This window comes from Sminthopsis crassicaudata, chromosome 3 (genome assembly GCF_048593235.1).
Source record: "Sminthopsis crassicaudata isolate SCR6 chromosome 3, ASM4859323v1, whole genome shotgun sequence".
In the NCBI taxonomy this organism is placed as follows: Eukaryota; Metazoa; Chordata; class Mammalia; order Dasyuromorphia; family Dasyuridae; genus Sminthopsis; species Sminthopsis crassicaudata.
Window position 1 is genome coordinate 572133379 of NC_133619.1, and position 19464 is coordinate 572152842.

At 41.7% G+C, this 19464-nt stretch overlaps 1 protein-coding gene across 5 annotated transcripts in view; it reads right to left on the reverse strand.

The window, feature by feature from the left end:
• The window catches only part of SGCZ (sarcoglycan zeta), a 531956-nt gene extending 517791 nt beyond the window's left edge, over nucleotides 1-14165 (reverse strand). Inside the window, exon 1 of one of the 5 annotated variants that reach the window (XM_074304818.1) lies at nucleotides 13192-14165. The gene's annotated coding sequence lies outside the window, so the exon portion shown is untranslated. Of the gene's footprint in view, nucleotides 1-12904; nucleotides 13157-13191 lie in introns of those variants that run through there. The other 4 variants (XM_074304815.1, XM_074304814.1, XM_074304819.1 and 1 more) reach the window with 4 other exon arrangements.
• Nucleotides 14166-19464: the final 5299 nt, after the last annotated feature.

Genomic DNA, 19464 nt, shown 5'->3' on the forward strand with positions numbered 1-19464 from the left:
GGACCTAAGGTAGAATCCCAGCTCAGGCTTTTAACAACCATGTAAACTAGTGTATATAAATTTAGTCCTCTGAGTCTCAGCTTCCTTATATTTAAAATGGGGCTTCTAATATTCCTTTCAGCTCCAAGTCTAAGGTCCCAACATCAAATTAAAAACTTTTCTTGTAAAAGTTGTAAAACTTCTGTTGCCTCCTTCAAGCTTCAATGAGAAGCAAGAAGGTCTCAGAGCCAAGGATTCTAGCAAGAGGGAGATAAGAAGTGGTTCCCTGAATCAGAAAACTGGCTTTTATCTGGAAAGATTTGCATGAACTGATGCTGAGTGAAACAAGCAGAACCAGGAATACATTGTACACAGTAACAGCCAGAACGTGCAATGCTCAACTGTGAAAGACTTGGTTCTTCTCAGTGCTTCAATTAGCCAAAGCATTCCTTATAAACTTTGGAGAGAAAATTCCATCTGCACCCAGAAAGAAAGAAAAAAAAAAACTATAGAAATTGAACATAAATCAACATGTGCTATGTTAACTTCTTTTTTTGTTTGTTTTCCTTCTTTCCCTCTTTTACTGATTTTTCTCTCCTAACATGATTCATAAAGCAATGTGTATTTAATAAATAAATAAATGGATTTTTTTAAAAAAGAAAAGAAATGGCAGAAACTAGGCATGGACCCACATTTAACACCACATACTAAGATAAGATCCAAAATGGGTCCAAGATTTAGGCATAAAGAACGAGATCATAAATATTAGAGGAACATAGGATAGTTTATCTCTCAGACTTGTGGAGGAGGAAGGAATTTGTTTCCAAAGGAGAACTAGAGATCATTATTGATCACAAAATAGAAAATTTTGATTACATCAAATTAAAAAGCTTTTGTACTAACAAAACTAATGCAAACAAGATTAGAAGGTAAGTAACAAATTGGGAAAACATTTTTACAGTTAAAGGTTCTGATAAATGCCTCATCTCCAAAATATACAGAGAATTGACTTTAATTTATAAGAAATCAAGCCATTCTCCAATTGATAAATGGTCAAAGGATATGAACAGACAATTTTCAGATGATGAAATTAAAACTATTTCCATTCATATGAAAGAGTGTTCCAAAAGACAACTCTGAGATATTACTACACACCTGTCAGATTGGCTAAGATGACAGGAACAAATAACGATGAATGTTGGAGGGGCTGTGGGAAAACTGAGACACTGATGCATTGTTGGTGGAGTTGTGAAAGAATCCAACCATTCTGGTGAGCAATCTGGAATTATGTCCAAAAAGTTATCAAAATGTGCATACCCTTTGACCTAGCAGTGCTACTACTGGGCTTATATCCCAAGGAAATACTAAAGAAGGGAAAGGGACCTGTATGTGCCAAAATGTTTATGGCAGTCCTTTTTGTAGTGGCTAGAAACTGGAAAATGAATGGATGTCCATCAATTGGAGAATGGTTGGGTAAATTATGGTATATGAAGGTTATGGAATATTATTGTTCTGTAAGAAATGACCAACTGGAGGAATACAGAGAAGCTTGGAGAAACTTACATCAACTGATGCTGAGTGAAATGAGCAGAACCAAGAGATCATTATACACTTCAACAATGATACTGTATGAGGATGTATTCTGATGGAAGTGGATATCTTCAACAAAGAGAAGAGCTAATCCAATTCCAATTGATCAATGATGGACAGAATCAGCTACACCCAGAAAAAGGAACACTGGGAAATGAGTGTAAACCGTAAGCATTTTTTGTTTGTTTGTTTGTTTGGGGTTTTTTTTGTTTGTTTTTCTTCCCAGATTATTTTTACCTTCCGAATACAATTCTTCCTTTGCAACAACAAGAATAACAAAATTCAGTTCTGCACATATATATATTGTACCTAGGATATACTATAAGATATTTAATATGCATGGGAATGCCTGCCATCTAGGGGAAGGGGTGGAGGGAAGGAGAGAGAAAATTCAGAACAAAAGGGAATATAAGGGACAATGTTGTAAAAAAAAAAAAAATTACTTATGCATATGTACTGTCAAAAGAAAGTTATAATTATAAAATTAATAAAAAAGAAAGAAAAAAAGAAAAGGAAACTGGCCTTTTAAAAATCTGGATTTGAAAAACTTCAAGAGAATTACACATGTTCAAACAATATCAGATCACCTACTATATTGGGGAGGAAGAGGAAGAAAAGAGAGAAAAATTTGGAACACAAGGTTTTGCAAAGGTGATTGTTGAAAACTGTCTTTGAAAAGTGTATTTGGAAAAATAAAATGCAATGAAAAATAAATAAATAAGAAAGACTTAAAAAAAAAAAAAGACAACATTCAAGGAGGTGCTAATTATGATTAACTCAATTAGCTCTGCAGAAAGCAATGGCATCACCAGAAAGAAAGACATTAAAGAGGCAGGAGACATTCAAAAAAATTAGCTATAGGCTATGGTTATTTATAACACCTATGCTTCAGTTGAGAACAATAGCAGCATGAGACAAAATATTTTAGATCAAGTTAAGTTCCTGCTGCAGAAGGGAATAAAGAGCCAGGCTGGGACCTGGTGTCTTCTGATCACAGCTGGCTATCTGCCTCCACTTGGTCAAAGATAAAAGCCCATATACCACACCCTCTGAAATATTCTTAAGAGTATTTGCCATGAGTATTTGTTTTGTCCCTCATGGACATAGAATAATTTTCTTAACTTCCCTAAACTTTAGAATTACTTTAGATGAAAAAAGAGTTTTAGAGATCAAGAAGTTTATAAAATATCCAGAGACATTTCCATTGACTATAATGCAAAGGAAACATAATATGAAACCCTTTGACAAGTTGATTTTTGAAGGAAACAGACCAGTTTTTCTTAAAATGTACTGAAACAGGGGCAGCTAGGTGGTGCAGTGGATAGAGGACTAGCCTCGAATTCAGGAGGACCCGAGTTCAAACAGATTTGACACTCAGACACTTAACACTTCCTAGCTGTGTGACCCTGGGCAAGTCACTTAACCCCAGCCTCAGGGGGGAAAAATGTACTGAAACTAATTACTTTATTCAAATTTTTTTCTGTAAATCCTCAATGATTGGGGTTGAAAGGGAATGTCAAGGTCTCAAAAACAAACAAACAAACAAAAACCTAAAACAGGAAGAATCTCTAATATCATTGTCCCATTCTCCAAAGCAGAGCCCTGTCTCGATACTACCATGTTTCACTAACATTCTCAAATAATTTGATGGATGACAACATTGGCAATGGATGTTGAAAATTCTAGTTTAAAAAAAAATTAAAGACTAGGACAAACAGGGACCCAAATTTCAATCAGATAATAATTTTTCTTCAGGAAAAAGGAACACAAGAATCAATAAAATAATAAAGACATACAGATCCTGACTAGCTGGGCTACAAGCAAACGTGGTTTGTGAGTGTTGAAGTAGCCAATGAGAAGATCTATTTTATACTTGGCTGTTGGGTTTTTTCCCCTTTTCCTTAGATTGACAAGGAATACTATTCCCAAATGAGATAAAGTTCTCTGCAAATAATCCTTTTAGATGTAATTAGATTGCAAATCTAATTACGGTACACTGAAGTGGAGCTGATTAATTGAGGTTTCCCAACAAAATTTTGGATGCATTGCATGGAGTAGCTTGAAATGCTTCAGATGTAGCCTGAAAAGTTTCAACCTTTTTGTGGAAGAGCCGGCTGGCTGGTAAACCACCTTAAGACTGTCTCAAACAGATGAGTTCTACACTTCACAACAACACAATCCCAGACATTTTGGGTTGGAAAGGACCTAAGGAAGTTAGAACAATAATGATACTAATAATAGCAGCAGTTTACATTTAACTATCACTTTGGTTTGCAAAGCTCTTTATAAAATATCTCATTTTACCCTTGTGATAAACCTGAGAGATTAGGATGATTATTAGCTAGATGGTGCAGTAGATAAGAACACTGAGCCTAGAATCAGGAAGATACATGTTTACTTCTAATATGACATCTACTAGTTGTGTGACCTTAGCCTAGTTATTTAACTTCTGTTTATCTAATTTTCTCAACTATAAAATGGGGATCATAATAGCACCTATGTCTCATGGTTTTTGTGAGGATATAATGGACATAATAATTTGTAAAGTATTTAGCACAGTGCCTGGCACATAATAAATGATATATAAATGTTAGCCATTACTTTTTTAAAGATGAGGAAACTGAGGCATATGGAGATTAATTTGCAAAGGGTCACATAATTAGTAAATAATTAAGGCTATATTTAAATCCAGGTCTTCCTGACTCCATGTCTAAAGCTCTATCCATTGACTCCTGATGAGCTCAACTAATACCTACAACTAAATCTAAAACTAAAATGATTTTTCAGCATCCATATCGGCTTGAATCCACTTCAGAACTTCAAGAGAGAGGCAATCACTTCCTCCTAAGACGGTCCACTTCATTTTTGATCAATTCACATTGTTAGTAAATATTTCTTTACTTCAAGACTAAATATGAATCTTTACAACTTCCCTCCATTGCTCCTACTTCCCTCCTAGAGCAAAAAAAAAATATTTGCAATCTTTCTTACATTATGATGATCCTTCATATCAAATCAAATAACCTTCCCAAGCCTTCCCTTCTCCAAGCTACACAACCCAGACCCTCAAGTCCTCACACCATCTTCATCCTTGTCATGTGGCTAAATCCCTCCTTCATTCCAGCATGAAAATATTCACACAATATTCCAGAAAAGGGTCTACATGAGCAAAATATAATACAGCAATACAGCCAAGACTCCATTGGCTTCTTCCATCTTCATATCACAACAATGAATTGCATTATACAGGTCATTATATGATACTATCCCCAGATTTTGTTCAAATAGATTCTTGTAGAACTATTTGTGCTTCTGAAATTTCATCTGGTTCAAACCTCTACATGTATGTGTATATATGTATAAATATATATATATTTAGATATATATTTATACATAACAATATTGTTGTAAGAATCAAATGAGGTAATATTTTTAAATGTTTCACCCATGATAGATATTATTTAAATGCCAAATTCAGGCACTCACATGCAATGGTCCCCTTTTTTTTCAGTAAAGTATGAAAAAATGTTCTCAGCAGAGAGGGTTCAGATTGGGGGTGACATGGAGGTCCTAATATTTAGAGCTTGCTTTATAGATAATTAAACCGTTACCATTTGTAAAATATTTTTAAAGTTTGCAACACATTTTGCAAAGGTTATCTCATTTAATCTTTACCACAATCCTGAGAGATGGATGATATTATTATCCCTGTTTTAAAAACAAGTCAATTGAGGAAAACAAAGTGATTTGTCCAAGATCACTACAGCTAGGAAGTATTTGAGACTATGATTAAATAGATTTCAAGAAATATCAATGACTATCCCAAGGTCACCTATCAAGGTGATAAGAGAGCTAGCCCTAAAACCTAAGACTCTTAACTCTTGCATCATCCACAACAACCTACTGTCTCAAGTACTCACTCTTCATTGTAGCTGCAAATCCTGCTGCTTCTGGATTCTTTTTTATAAATTCCAGCATGCTAAGAAGTGACTGTTCTGATGAATATCTATGACTAGAGATGAAATCTTCCATGTGCTTATGGATATTACCATAGCAATTACTGTCTGGTCTTCCCAACAATTGGAAATCTGAGAACTACTCACTTTGGTGATTTGGTGACAGTAGTATGGTAGAGAAATAAAAAATAACTTTCTTTTTTTAATGGAAGCAACAGTAGGGTTCATATCTTGTAATTTCACTAACCTTCAAGTAACTCACTTTCCATAATAAATCATGGATTATTTCTGAATTAGAATTTTTCAAAGAATTAGGGATTTTTTTTTAGCTCCTTCCTTTCTCATGAATATGGTATCCTCTGTCAAATGTAAGCTTCATATTGTCAGCCTTGGTTAAATATATGGTAGGGATCAATGTTGGTATAAGATAAAATATTAGATTTTAAATACATCAAAATAAGTTATAATTAAAACCTACTTGTATTTAAGACTATATGGTAATCTTGAAATGGGTCTATCCTGGGCATTGGGCAATAATTTTATAGTCAAATACATTCATGCAAGGTTTGAGGGAGGAGGATTAAAGAAAGAGGAGGGTGTGTGTCTGGGAAAACAAAATAACACTGAGTAAATGGAATTCATTTTAATCCTCTCAACAAATATGTCAAATTCAGGCCACACTTTAAACTCATACATTTAGCTTGAAAGATTCTTGGATCATTTTTATAACCTGCGGGTTTTTCATCAGTGAATGAGAAAGCTCTGCTTTGGAAATACTAACCCCAAAGCTTTAGAAGCCCTGGACTCAATAGGTAGAGACACAAATTTACATGGTAAGATCTTCTAGCCTAATAAGGAATGGAGACTGCACTGATCCAAGAAGCTGATAAAATCATTCATTTCTTCTCCATATCTTGACATCAGGAGGTAGGCTGAATCAGGTTTCAGCTTGTAGAATACAGTAGGAGAATCTCGGTCGATACTATTTAGACCAACCCTCCAAAATGCTACAGCTATTGGGATGTCTGCAATACTTTGTAGAATTACAGAAATATTAAACTCTCTTCTAGAACTACATTTTCAAGGCTAAATTTGCCTTGTGAATGTTTTTAATTAATCAACAAGTAATTATTAAGTGCTTACACTGTGCCAGGTACTGTGCTAAATGCTGGGGAAAAAACGAAAATCAAAGTCCCTCTTCTCAAGGGGCTTAAATTCTGATGGGGAAGAGTGATGAATATTTAAATGAGAATATGCCACATGAATACAGAATAAAAGGAAGGTGACCTTAGGGAAAATGGAGAAAGACCTCTGGAAAGGATGATGCTTCTGTTGAGTCTGATTCTGGAGGAGAGTGTGGCTGTCAACTTTGTGTAGCCCTGACTCACTTAAGTCCAATTTATACACAAGTCAAGACTTCACCTTTGAAGTAATGTGATGTGATGTCATTGGTCCTCTTTGAGAATGAAGAACCATAAAAAGGAAGGAAAGCATTCTAGACAAGAAAAATAGTCAACACAAAGACCCAGATATGGGAAATGGAGAACAGTATTGGAACAATACAACTTTGAAAGTGGAGTGGAAGGTAGTAGAATATAAGAAGGTGGAAAAGGTAGACAGGAATAAGGCCATGAAACTCATCTCATAGAAGATTATAATAAGAGTTAGCATTTAAAAAATCATTTCAAGATTAATAAAGCACTTGTAATATGTCAGCACCTCATTTGATCCGTACAACTATCATTATTAGCTGAGAAAATCCAGGGATCAGCAAGGAAGCAACAAATGATTTGGAAGCACTGAGGTAGCCAGATCCTGAGATCTAATTTTTGGCATGGGAGTTAGATCAAAAGGATTGACTGGGATAAGCTAGATGGTGGAGTGAATGGATAGAGCACTAGCCCTGAAGTTAGGAAGACCTGAGTTCAAATGTGGCTTTACTCACTTAACCGTCCTAGCTGTGTGACCCTGGACAAGTCACTTAACCCCAATTGCCTCAAGGGAGAAAAGGATTGATTGATTGGTTAATTTTAAATGGAATGTGGATCTAGCTCCACATTATTCTTCTTCTTCCTTTTTTTTTTTTTTTTTTTTTTTTACTGCAGATCTTACTTTTCTTTTTAAATTAAAGTATATAATGAATTCTTGAAAAATTTGTTAAATCTCAAAGGAAAAGAAAAGGCTCCCTGGTACTCCATGGGAACCAAAAGGAAAATACAAAGCAAAGAATTACAACATTTTACTCTCAGTCATTGTACTCCCTCTGTGAGGTGATTTCCTTCTATTATTATCATCCTTCCAAAGTTAAGTGCATTACAGTACAGAGTAGCATGGAGCCCACATTTCTCAAATGCAAGGATCAGGAATCTCAAGAGGATCAGTCCAGAATACTCTGCTTCCAAAACTTTTCGTCTTCCTGGCCAGCCAGGCTAGAGCCACATCCAGATTTTTCTAAATTTCATAAGAGAGCCCCTTCTCCTCAAATACTGTTTAGATGCTATGTTAGCTTCAACAACAAAGAAACATGCATTTTCTGATTCTGAGATCACAAGCAAAGGAAGGCTAATTGGAAAGTACTGCTGGCAAGAGGGGTTGAGAAGTGCCAGAGGTCCAGAGAGGGCGCTACAACTTATTAAAGCATAAAAGAAGGTTCCTTAGAAGTCAGAAATGGGACTTTGCAAATCCCCCTATGAAGCCAAGAAATGAATAAAGTGGTGACTAAAAATAGAAGTGCTAGAGTATGATTTTTTTTTTCCCACTATGGAATGACTAACATAAATAAAAAAAAAAAAAAAAAAAAAAAAAAAAGGCCTTGATCATCCCAATGCTACCTTCTCATTGAAATGCTGGTTCTCCTTAGCTGAGCAACTCATGTGAGAAAGGAAGCTCCCTCTTCTAAACTCTAAGTCTCCCACCTGAAATGCTCCAATCAGCTTGTTCTCAGATCACTACATTATATACTCATTTACTTATTCAAAATCTCCAAACTTTCTTTTTGGATTTATTTAGGTACTATAGACAAAGGTTTTTTTTTTTTTTGGGGGGGGGGGTTGTTTGTTTGTTTTCTTTCTTTCTTTTCAAATGGTCTAATTGCATGGTCTAGAAAAGGTTTTCTCCTCACCTTTCTAGATGGAAAACAAATATTCTGGCACTTTTTTGCTGTGAGGGATCCCTTTGGCAATCAAGGAAAGTCTGTAGATTTTTCATTACTATGCTTATAAATGCTTAAAATAAAATATCCAGAATCACAAAGGAAAACAAATATATTTAAACACAGTAATAAAAGGAAAAAGGTTCATAGGTCCCTGGTTAAGGTTCTCTGTGTGAATTTATCTAGAAAGGTAAAAACTGGACACTGATTAAGAGAACATTGACAGTACCCCAAAGATACACCATTATAGTGGCGGCAAAATAAAAATAAACCACAATGTTTAATGAATTAATGATCCTTGCCACAAAGATAATCAAAAGATATTGTAGAAACAGCCTCCTTTCATTCTGTGAGTGATAGGGATGATCCACTTCTGTTCCTAGCCATTTGTCACTCAGAGAGCAGATGCCAATGGTTAGAGGCCTGGGTAAAGGCATTACTATCCAATTTTCCAGCAGCTCCCCTTTGTATTCTCCTTTCAAATTTCAAAGCACTCATACATCAAGGCACCACTACTTTCTTAAATCAGTTTTGCTTCATTGCAAAATGAACATGATGGGCTGGATTTCACCATGCAAGTGAAAGAATGATGTCTCCTAGGATCAGTGCATCTTACACACTAACTCTAGGAAGTCACCTTCTCTAAGTGATAAGCATATACTATGACCATGGGAAAATGGATATCTATTCAAAGAGCCCAAGTGCACCCCCCAGAGTCACTTTCTGAAGCAATCTTTTTTACTACTTATACATTTGTCCATATATTTACACACACACACACTCACTCACATGTATGGGCTGCCCAAAATCAACCTCATCAAGAAGCCTGACATCTTTCCCAAGACCAAAGCTGTGGGTTTAATGGCAACTAAGTTCAGGAAAAGACCCCATTATTTAAAAAGGGAAGGCTCTTTCTTTTATAAGACCTACCACAGGGCAGAGGATGAGGAACCACAAGAAACTTCACATAAGTACTGGAGAATGAGTTAGATCAAAGGAAAAGCTAAAGGTTCCAGAAGCCTCTGCCATATACTTTCTGGCTTTCCTCTCAAAAGATATCAATCTCTTCCCTCAGAAACTTGTGCAGACCAAAAAGGGAAAGACTTCCTACCTACTATCAGTCAGACAAGAACAAGGCTCACCACCAAATTCTCAATTCTCCCTCCTCGAATGCACCCTCTAATAGGAACTCTTGCCTCATCATCCTCAAGTGGGTCTGAATACCCAGTCCAGTCAGGCCCTAGACTCCTGAAAGATACAACATGGAGAAGACTACCACGCTAAGCTGCACCATGTCAACATTCCCTATATGCTCCTGATCCAAAGAAGACGAAGCTTTCTGTCAATGATGCTAGTCTAACAATCCACTGGCTCAAATAGACAGAGCTTCCAGAAGATGTAAGTTAAAGTACCACTTCTGACATTCTGCTAGGTAACTCTAAACAAGTCATTTCACCTATGAGAGCTTTAGGTGACTCTCTCAGACTATGAACTGTGGAGAGCATTATTTACAAGATCCTTGCATTGATGAAATGTAGGTTCGATGCTACTCTGTACTGTAAATGCACTTAACTTTGGAGGGATGGCTCTAATAGAAGGACTATTCTTCTGTACTAAGGAAGTGCAATGACTGAAAACAAAATGTTATAAATTCTTTGCTTCATATTTTTCTTTTGGCTCCCATGGGAGTCCTGTTTTTTCTCTGAGATTTAACAAGTTCTTCAAGAATTCATTATATAACTTAATTTAAAAAGAAAAGTAAGATCTGCATAATAGATTTATTATTTCAATCCCTTTCTTCTGTTCTCTAGTATATATGGAAATAGTCATTTTATTTGATGCTTATGAAGTGTAGAATAAAAATTTTAAATTCCTCAGAGTTTGACCTTGTTGAGGAGGTAGTCCAGCCTAAGACAAGGCTGGACTCTAATTGGGAAAGGCTTTGAGAATAAATCTAAAATCTAAGCCCTACCAATATCTTCAGAGTCTCTCTGCAGTGATGATTGGTGGGGATTAGGGAGAAGGGCACATAGACTAGAGCAATTGGACAATTCAATCCACTTGCCCCTTCAGTTTGAGAAGGTATCACCATTTCTCTAGCTTCTTTCTAAGGCCTGACTCCCTGAGCTCAGTATGGGGGGATGAGAAGTAAGAACCCCTAAAGACAAGAAGGCCCTGGCCTACCTAGAAACCATTCCCAAAGACCACAGCACAGCAAGAGTGATAGAATTCCCCATGCTGCTGCTGCTCCCTTCCTATTCTCCTCAATTCGGTAGACTCCAAGAACATGTACTAGTCTCTGAAAATGATAGCCCCACTGGGTGAGCAATATTTATTTGGTGCAATCCTGCAGCACAATGGGGCAGTGGTCAGAAAAGAGCATAAGAATTTTTCCCAGACTGAATATCCACACACTCATTGGCTAATCCTCTCCTGGACCCTGTGTACTTCATAGACCTCTCTTAGTGGTATTTCCACCTGGGCTAGCTCTCTGGCTTTCATGGCTAAAACCATCTAATTTTCCTCCCTTTCATTCTCAAAAACCACACCATGATCCCTACATTGCCATCAGGCACTGGAACAGACCCAGCCCTAAACCCGAAGAAATATTCTTAACAGCATCCGGTTCTCAGGTGTTAACTCCAGCTCCCTTGGAAGTTGTGGGGATCCAAGAAGGGAGGAGGAAGCAGTAAGAAATAGAATGGGGAACATGGGAAATGTCCATAGAGCTAGGGCAGTCTTGGCTACTAATTCCTAAAAACAAAAAGCTTCCTTTCACCAAGTCCCCTAGGGCACCCAGGACAGAGCAACAGATAGTCTGGGCAGAAACAGACAGTAGGTGTCATCACTCCCCCTTCCACCAGAGCTGGTAAAGTGTATCACAAATATCACCTTGGTGGGTGGGAGCAGGGGCTTGGAGCAAGACCTGGGAAGGTGGGATCCAGCAAAGAGGGAGGACTGCCGGGGAAAGGACTTGATTCCAAGCTTGGCCCAGAGTCTTACCTATTCAAGGTCATCTGACCTCCCCAGGCTATGGTTTACCCCAGCAGGCGGAAGAGCATCTGCTCCCTTTCTCCCCTCTCCCCGCCCCCCATCTCTTAATAGTTGATTTGAATAACAAGGACTGGCGGTCAGAGGAGGTCTGTCTTTAAGCCTTTCCTTGTGACCCTCAACTTCTGTTACTGCTTGTAAAGACCCAAGAGGCGGGTCAGTCCAGAGGAGAGCTCGCCAGCCACCTGGGGAAGTCCCTGTCCTCTCAGCACCTGCGTCGGTCTCTCCTTCTCGGGGTCTCGGCTTCAGTGTCTCCCTCTCCTCTCGCCCGGTACCTTCCGGTCTCCCTGTCTCTAGTTTAGTGTCTCTGATTCTCAATCTCTTACCCCGATCTCATAACCCCAGGGTGAGAAGGTAGAGGAGAGAGTACGTTTTCTAGGTTGTTTCCACCCCAAAAAGAGCAGTCTCTTCCACTGGTCCAGCCCCGGAGACCCCGAGGGAAGAGTGGGAAATGATTAGAAATTTAGTCAGCCCCAGCCAAAGGCAGGACTACCAGTGGGCTCCAGACCCTTCCCTCTCACTGGGGACGGCCCGCTCTGAGTGTCCGATGCACGTTGTGGTTTGGAGGGGGTTTTCTAGGGCTAGGGCAGCCTGCGGACGCCAGGAATGACCCCACCCCCACTCCCGTCCATCTTCCAGCAGCTGGGAGACAGGAGGTGGGGACTGGGACGCAGGGGCGTAGCTCCTCTGGCCCCCACAGGACGGCGCTACGGGTCAGAAGCTCGGGGCCGGGACAGGACAGACCTTCTCCCTCTCTCCCCCCCCCCCCCAACACATACACACTCTTTCCCCAACACTGATCAGGGACCAGGAGTCCCCCGAACCCGCCACAGGGAAGCCCAGGGCAGCCGGCTGGGGGCTAAACTGACCGTAAGAGGGATTAAGGGAGTAGGATAGAACCCGGCTGCCTGAAGCCAAGCGGGCACCATTGGGCAAAACAAGGCAGGGCAGGATGGTCCAGACAAGGGCAGCTTGGTGAGTCACCTCTCCGGCGGAGAATGAGGGATGCCCCTCTCCATTCTAGTCCCCTGCCCAGCTGGAGTGCACAGCCTAGGCTCGGGTCAGTAAGCACTCAGGGAACTTTTGCCGGGAGTCAGTCAGAGGGGAGAAGGACCCAGCCTCCAGCTTCCCGCCCTATCTCGGCCACAGGCACTGACCACCTGCGCTCTAGACCCACCTCGAGGTTCACTGCTTGCTCTGGGCAGAGAGGCCAGCGTTCCAGACGTTCTTCCTTCCTTTGGTAGTACCCGCGGCCTCAGCCCCACGTCGGTGTCCCGCAAGATGAGCCCAACGACACGTTCTGGCAGTGCACCCCAAACAAGTCCCCCAATCCCTGCGCGCCTTCTGCGGCCCCAGCGGCGAGAAAGAAAAGGGGAAGAGGGGCAAGAAAAAATAGAGGGGGGGGGGAAGGGAACAGGAAAAAGAGCGGAATGGGTGGGGGAGGGAACCCCCAAGCTCACCTACCTGCGGCGCCGCGGGGTCCACGCCGCCCGCTGCGGCCATAGAGCGGGGCTCCGGCTGCGTAGGAGCCGGAGCCGGAGCCGGGAAGTTGGAGCCAGTCGAGTTAGTGTGTGAGTTGCCAAGCTGGACTCAGGAGTCTGGTCCTCCTCCCAGGCGCGGTCGCCTGGCCGGGGCACATTCTCCGCACTCAAAGCGCCCCGGTCCCCGGGGCCGCCGCTACGCTCTTGGAACCCCTCGGATCCATTCACAGAGAGCCCTTGGACTGCCCTAGGCTTCTCCTTTCTCCAGCTGAAGTGGCCTGCTATCCCAGCCCGCGCACTCGCCCGACCACCCGGGGAACCTCGCTCAAGGGAAGCGAGTCAGTGCAGCCCTGGGAAGCCGTGCGGTCTCCTGGAGACCGCTACTGCCTGGGATGCAGCTGCCGTAGCCTCGGATGCCGCTGCCTCGGACGCTGCTGCCTAGGACGCTGCCGCCGCTGCTACCAGCAGCCGAGGACCCGCACCCGGCGAACTGCAGCATCCCGAGGAGGAAGAGGAGGAGGAGGAGGAGGAGGAGGAGAAGAAAAAGGAGGAGGAGGCAGCGCCACGGCTCCCCCGGACAGCGCCATGCGGCAAAGGCCCGGCAGGTGGGTCCGAGCAGAGAAAGAAGAGGAGGATGGGGGCGGAGAGTAGGCGCCAAGGACCCGCCTGCCCTCGAGCTGCCCCCGCTCAAGCACTCCAACTCCGACAGCTGCCTCGCTGCTTCTCCAGGCGACGGCACAGCCCCCGCACTTTTTGAGTGCCCGCGGCCGCCAGGCAGTCCGTCCCTGGGCAGGGAAAACGAGGTCCTCCTTCAGGTGGGGAGGCGGGGGAGAGGAGGCGGGTCGAGGGAGGCAGGCTCTGCTGATGGGTGGGAGCAAAGGGGAGATGGGGGGAAGCAGCAGGAAGAACGAGCTAGATAGCTCCTCCCTCCCTATCCCGCTGCCAGCCCGCCAGGCCGTCGCCCCCTCGGATGTTGGGCTGAGCAGAGCCGCACTCAGCTCTGCTCTCCTCCCCGGCCCGGGCCGCCCCCCTCCCCTCATCCCACCCTTACCCCCACCCCCACTCCCACCCCAGAGCTGATTGCTGCCGGCAGCTGCCAAAAGGCAACACCGCCTCTGCTGGCAAACATGCCTGCTGGGTCTCAGAGACCGCCTTCTAGCTGCCCCTCGTGCTCTGCTAGGATGGGGGGGGGGGGGAAAGGGGGCGCAACACTAGGGAGAGAATCTCTTGTCCGGTGTGTCCACTCTTTGGTGGGAGGGAGGGAGCTACCTACGTAGTTGTTTAACTTCTTTTGTGGATGTGGAAACAGGGGATCTTTGGGGGGGCATGACTGGATTCCCCACCCACCTCCATGAAGACACAGCACCCCCCTCCAATTCTATCTTTTATTTATTTGTTTCCTGAAGGAAGGCAATAAAATAAGGCCACCTGTCCCCCAGGATAGCAGGGAGTCCATTGGGGGTGATTGGATTCTTCAAGAAGTAACCCCCTTTTTTGCCCAGAGGTGTGTTATAGACCTCTGCATTTTCCTAAGCGACCCCTCTGCCCTTCTCACCATTAGATTTGGATTTGTCAAGAAGGCTCTTGTCTGTGTGATGTCCCTCAAAGCCTCTCTCCTCCTTCTCTAGCCCCTCCCCCATCTCACGAGATCCGTTGGTCAGGCATTCTCATATTGCTTTTATATTTTATTCCCAGAATACATTGTTATGGGGGCTTTTCTGCCAACTTCCCCCCCCCCAGTCCAATTCTTTTTCCTGCATTCTTTGGGAGGGAGGTAGTTCTCCTTTATTGGAGAAATCTATAAATAGACATACTACCTAGTCGAAGTAGTTTCCCACTCAAAGTTGCTGCTCTGCTTTAACAATCTTCAGGCTACTGACTAAATATGGGGACGTAATGAAACCGAAATCCACGCAGGTGACAAAATAGTCCAAATAACATCGAGACACTTGTTTCCATTTTTCCCTGGGAAACATGCTTATGATTACACAAATAGTCCATCCTATTCCCTCCAATGCTTGCATGTGTCAGGAACAGGAAAAATAGAAGGCTTTGCACATATGGTAACATTCATTTGTCACTGGGGTTCACATTAGGCAAAGTCCCTATAACATACACATTTACTCTCTGATTCTCAGCTCTCTAGGATGGTAACTTGCAAATCCTCATTTGGGAAGCTGCAGCCTCCCTGCTACCACATACTTTCTCCTCTCATCGAGATGGTCTTAAGGCAGAAAGTTGAAGGTACTCCAGGTGAGGAACAATGGGGAGTTAGAAGAATGCAGGGATGCTCTGGGTCTTGTTTTTAACTCAATTTCAGAATATGACCCTCAATGGTCAGAGCCCTGGCTTGCCACAGATTTCATGAAGCAGGACCGTGTGCTGTCACACTTCAGGCCCAGCTCCAGATCTCTGGGGCAGTGATTGCCATTCTGCTACCTGTCCAGAGAAGGTAAAGGAAGACAACACTATCCAAACAGGAGGTTTAGAGAAGGCAGATGACATCCCAGCTTAGCCGGTTGTGTGGACTGTGAGTTCAAAAAAGGACCCCCAAGGATCTCACCATATGTGCCTTCCATAGGTAGCTAGTATATATGGGTACTTCACTGGCTCCATGGTCATGGAGTATGTGTCTCCCCTCCAAGAGAAAAGATCACAATCCATCCATGTTTTCTCATAGTCTATGATTCTTGTTCACAATTTGCCATAATAGAAGAAAGGAAAGGGAATCTCACAGAAATCTTGTCCAACTCATTTCTTAGCAAAAGCCAGCTCTCCTTTCTAACCCCCCTTCCCTTATATATCCCCAACAAGCAGTCACCCACCGTACTAATATTGACCCACACAACTTGCCAGATTTCCACATATAGATTAGGTGAGATAGCCACTGAAGTTTTTTTTCCTGTGACTCTATGACTACCCTTGAAGACCTCTAGGGATAAGGAGCTCATTGTCACCCCAGAAACCTCATTGAACTTTCAAATTACTCTGGTTTATTTGACTTTACTGCCCATAATCATCTGTCTTCTTCAAAAATTGGACTTGGAGACAAGATCTGTATTCAGATACTGGTTCAGACATTTCCTAGCTGTGTTACCTTGGGCAAACCATTTAATTACCATCTACCTGTTTCCTCATTCTCAAAATAGGGGTGATAATAGTAGCAACTTCCTGGTTGTGGTGATGTATCTCAGAGGAAAAGAGGGCATGGCCACTCAACTTGAGAGGTTGGGTTGAGGGAGGAAGGAGGGTTCAAATTGGCTTGCTCCTGGTAGGGTAGAACCCTTCTACTGGATAGCTCAATCTATTGCTTGTCTGGGCTAGGTGGGGTCCTAAACTGACTCCTACCAATCAAAGTCATTTTCCCCTACTTTCAAAGTCATTCACAACCTTGCTTTTCCATTCTTATTCTACCTTGCTTCCAACATTTACTCTTTGATCCAACTAATCTTTGTGTCTGGGCACCTCCCCTAACAATTCGCAAGCTCTTTAGTGTAACATGGTTGCTGAGCCTGGATGCTCCTGTATCCTTCTCAACAAAATCCAGCAGCTGGTAGGCTAGAGGGGTCTTTGCACATATACCTGTCATTATGCCTTCTAGAACTTTAATATAAGCATAGGGACCTCTTCATGAAAATTTAATAAAGTTCAGAGTTGGAATGTCTTGACCTCAACAAGAATTTACAATCACATACATATGTGACAAATGATTATATAACCTTTATTTGAAAACCAGAAAGGGAAAGTTCCTTTCTGGAAGCCTGGATTATTTTGAGATAACTAAAATTATTGGGGACTTTTTATCTCATGCCATACCTAAATTACCTTTTGCAATTTACACATATTGCTCCTAGTTTCCAGTCTGGGACCAAGCTAATGGACTTTATTTTCTGTTTTAAAGAGGAGAACAATTGTATACCATCATCTACTTATAAGCAGGATCTAATCTTTTCTTCTCTAGGCTACCCCCCCATTCCTCCAATTGGCGTGAGGTAACCATTGTCAGGAATGATGTGAATTCTATCCATTGTCAACCTTATCCCACACAGAAGGAGGCCAAATTCCTGGGACTGTCTTGTCTGCATGACTAAGGCATATTCAACTCATCGAATCACCTAAGGGACTTTGTTCTTTCAGGACCAAAGCACCCTCATTATCCTATTAGCATACCCTATTTCCTCCTGCTCCATCATACAGTAGCTGACATAAAGCACATTTGAGTTTGTTTTGGACCAGGATCTTCCCTCACTCCTCCTTAACTCTCTAGACCCAGTCCTTACACTGTGTTTCTGCCCTTTAAATGGCCCATTTCACTCACAGCCTCCTGCTTAATCATTTTGATTAGCCTGTGTAGCTTTTCATGACAATAAAGTTTATAGTTATGATAATGCTTTTTGTGAATTTTTCACATTCCAAACCACTTTCCCAGATCCTGATACTTCATGGCAATCCTAATTCCTAAGGCTCATCACTATCCCCAGTTGCCATCCTCTAGACACCCTCCAATTGATCAAATGTCTTGCTAAAACTTCTTTACACAGAATACAATTTCACTATTTCCTTCCCACTCCCAACATTGACTTACTGCTGAATTTTCTGCCTTTCCAGATCTGTTGGAGGTTCCTGGATTCCTGAATTTGTATAGGTTTTGGTCAAAGTGTAATCATAAATTAATTGTATAGTTTTGCTACCAAAAGAGAGATGTTTAATGAGATCATTATCATGGAGCCTATCAGGAAATTCTTAGCTCTTTAATGAACATGCTAATCTATCACTCTATTGAGATTTTGCTATACTGAAGATTGGAAGAAGGAAAGAGGAAGGAAACAAACATTGAAATGGCAGAGTTGAAACTTCTTTCCTTCGGATGTAAAAGATACTTTCCAGCATGAGGATCTAAGACTTGAGCAGCTTCCATGCCTTAGGAAATGGCCAAGGAGACCAAGAACTTCCTTCTAGGGTACATACTGTACACACATGCCCCCAAGTACAGAATAATTGGTCAGACTCAGATTAATAATAAAAATTGAAGGTGGAAGCCCTGATTGAGGGAACTTGCTCTGAACCAGGAAGGATAATTGGTATGCTTATCTCCAAGACTTTGAGGGAGCCAAATCTACTAATCTAACCTTGCCCGAAGACCACGAGAGCACTCCAGCTGAAGAGAATACAGTAATGATAGCTTAAATTTTGTGACACTTTAAGGCTTGCAAAGGCAAGTCAATAAGCATTTATTAAGCACTTAATATGTATTAGACACTGTTTTGTCTTGGCAAAGCACTTTATTATAACAGTAATAGCAGCTAGCATTTATGTATTACTTTAAGATTTGCAAACATGTTTTATAAATTGTGTTTCATTTTTTTCCACAGTCCTAGAAGGTAAGTGATATAATTATCTCCTTTTTATAGGTGGGGAGATTAAAGCTTGAGAAAGGTAAAATGACTTGTCTAGGTAAGTAAGTATCTGAGGCTGGAGTTAAACTTATTTCCCTGATTAAACCCAGATCCAATCTTGCCATCACCATACTCAATAAACTCCAGTGGCTCTCTCTCATTTCTAGAATCAAATATGAAATCTTGTTTGTCATTCAAAGCCTCCCACCTTCCCATTCTTCTTAAACTTTATCCCCCCCAAAAAAACCCCACAATTTATAATCTAATGAAGCAGGCCTCCTTGCTGTTCCTCAAACAAGACACTTCATCTCTTATGTACAATTACATGATAATAATTATCCATAATTCATAAAGACATATATAGATAGATAGATCTCTCTCTTCATATATATGTATCTTGTGAGAAGAATATTAGTCAATAAATGTTTAAACAACTTTTTAGAATTTAAAGGGCTTTATGCTGTCTCCAGAGAAAGAATTGATATTATCTAAATATAGACCAAAGGATATTGTTTCTTTTTTCTCCCCTTCCTTCCTTCTTTCCTTCCTCCCTTCCTTCCTTCCTCCCTCCTTCCCTCCTTTCCTTCCTTCCTTCCTTCCTTCCTTCCTTCCTTCCTTCCTTCCTTCCTTCCTTCCTTCCTTCCTTCCTTCCTTCTTTCCTTCCTTCCTTCCTGCCTTCCTTCCTACCTTCATCTCTCAATTCTAGTCATTTTTACTGGTCATTCATCATGCATGGAATGTTCTCCCTTTTCATCTCTGCTCTTGATTATCCTGACTTCTTTCCTCTCCCAGATAAAATCGAACCTTCTTTAAGATGTCTTTCCCAATCATTCTTAATTCTCTATTTTTATCTCCTACTT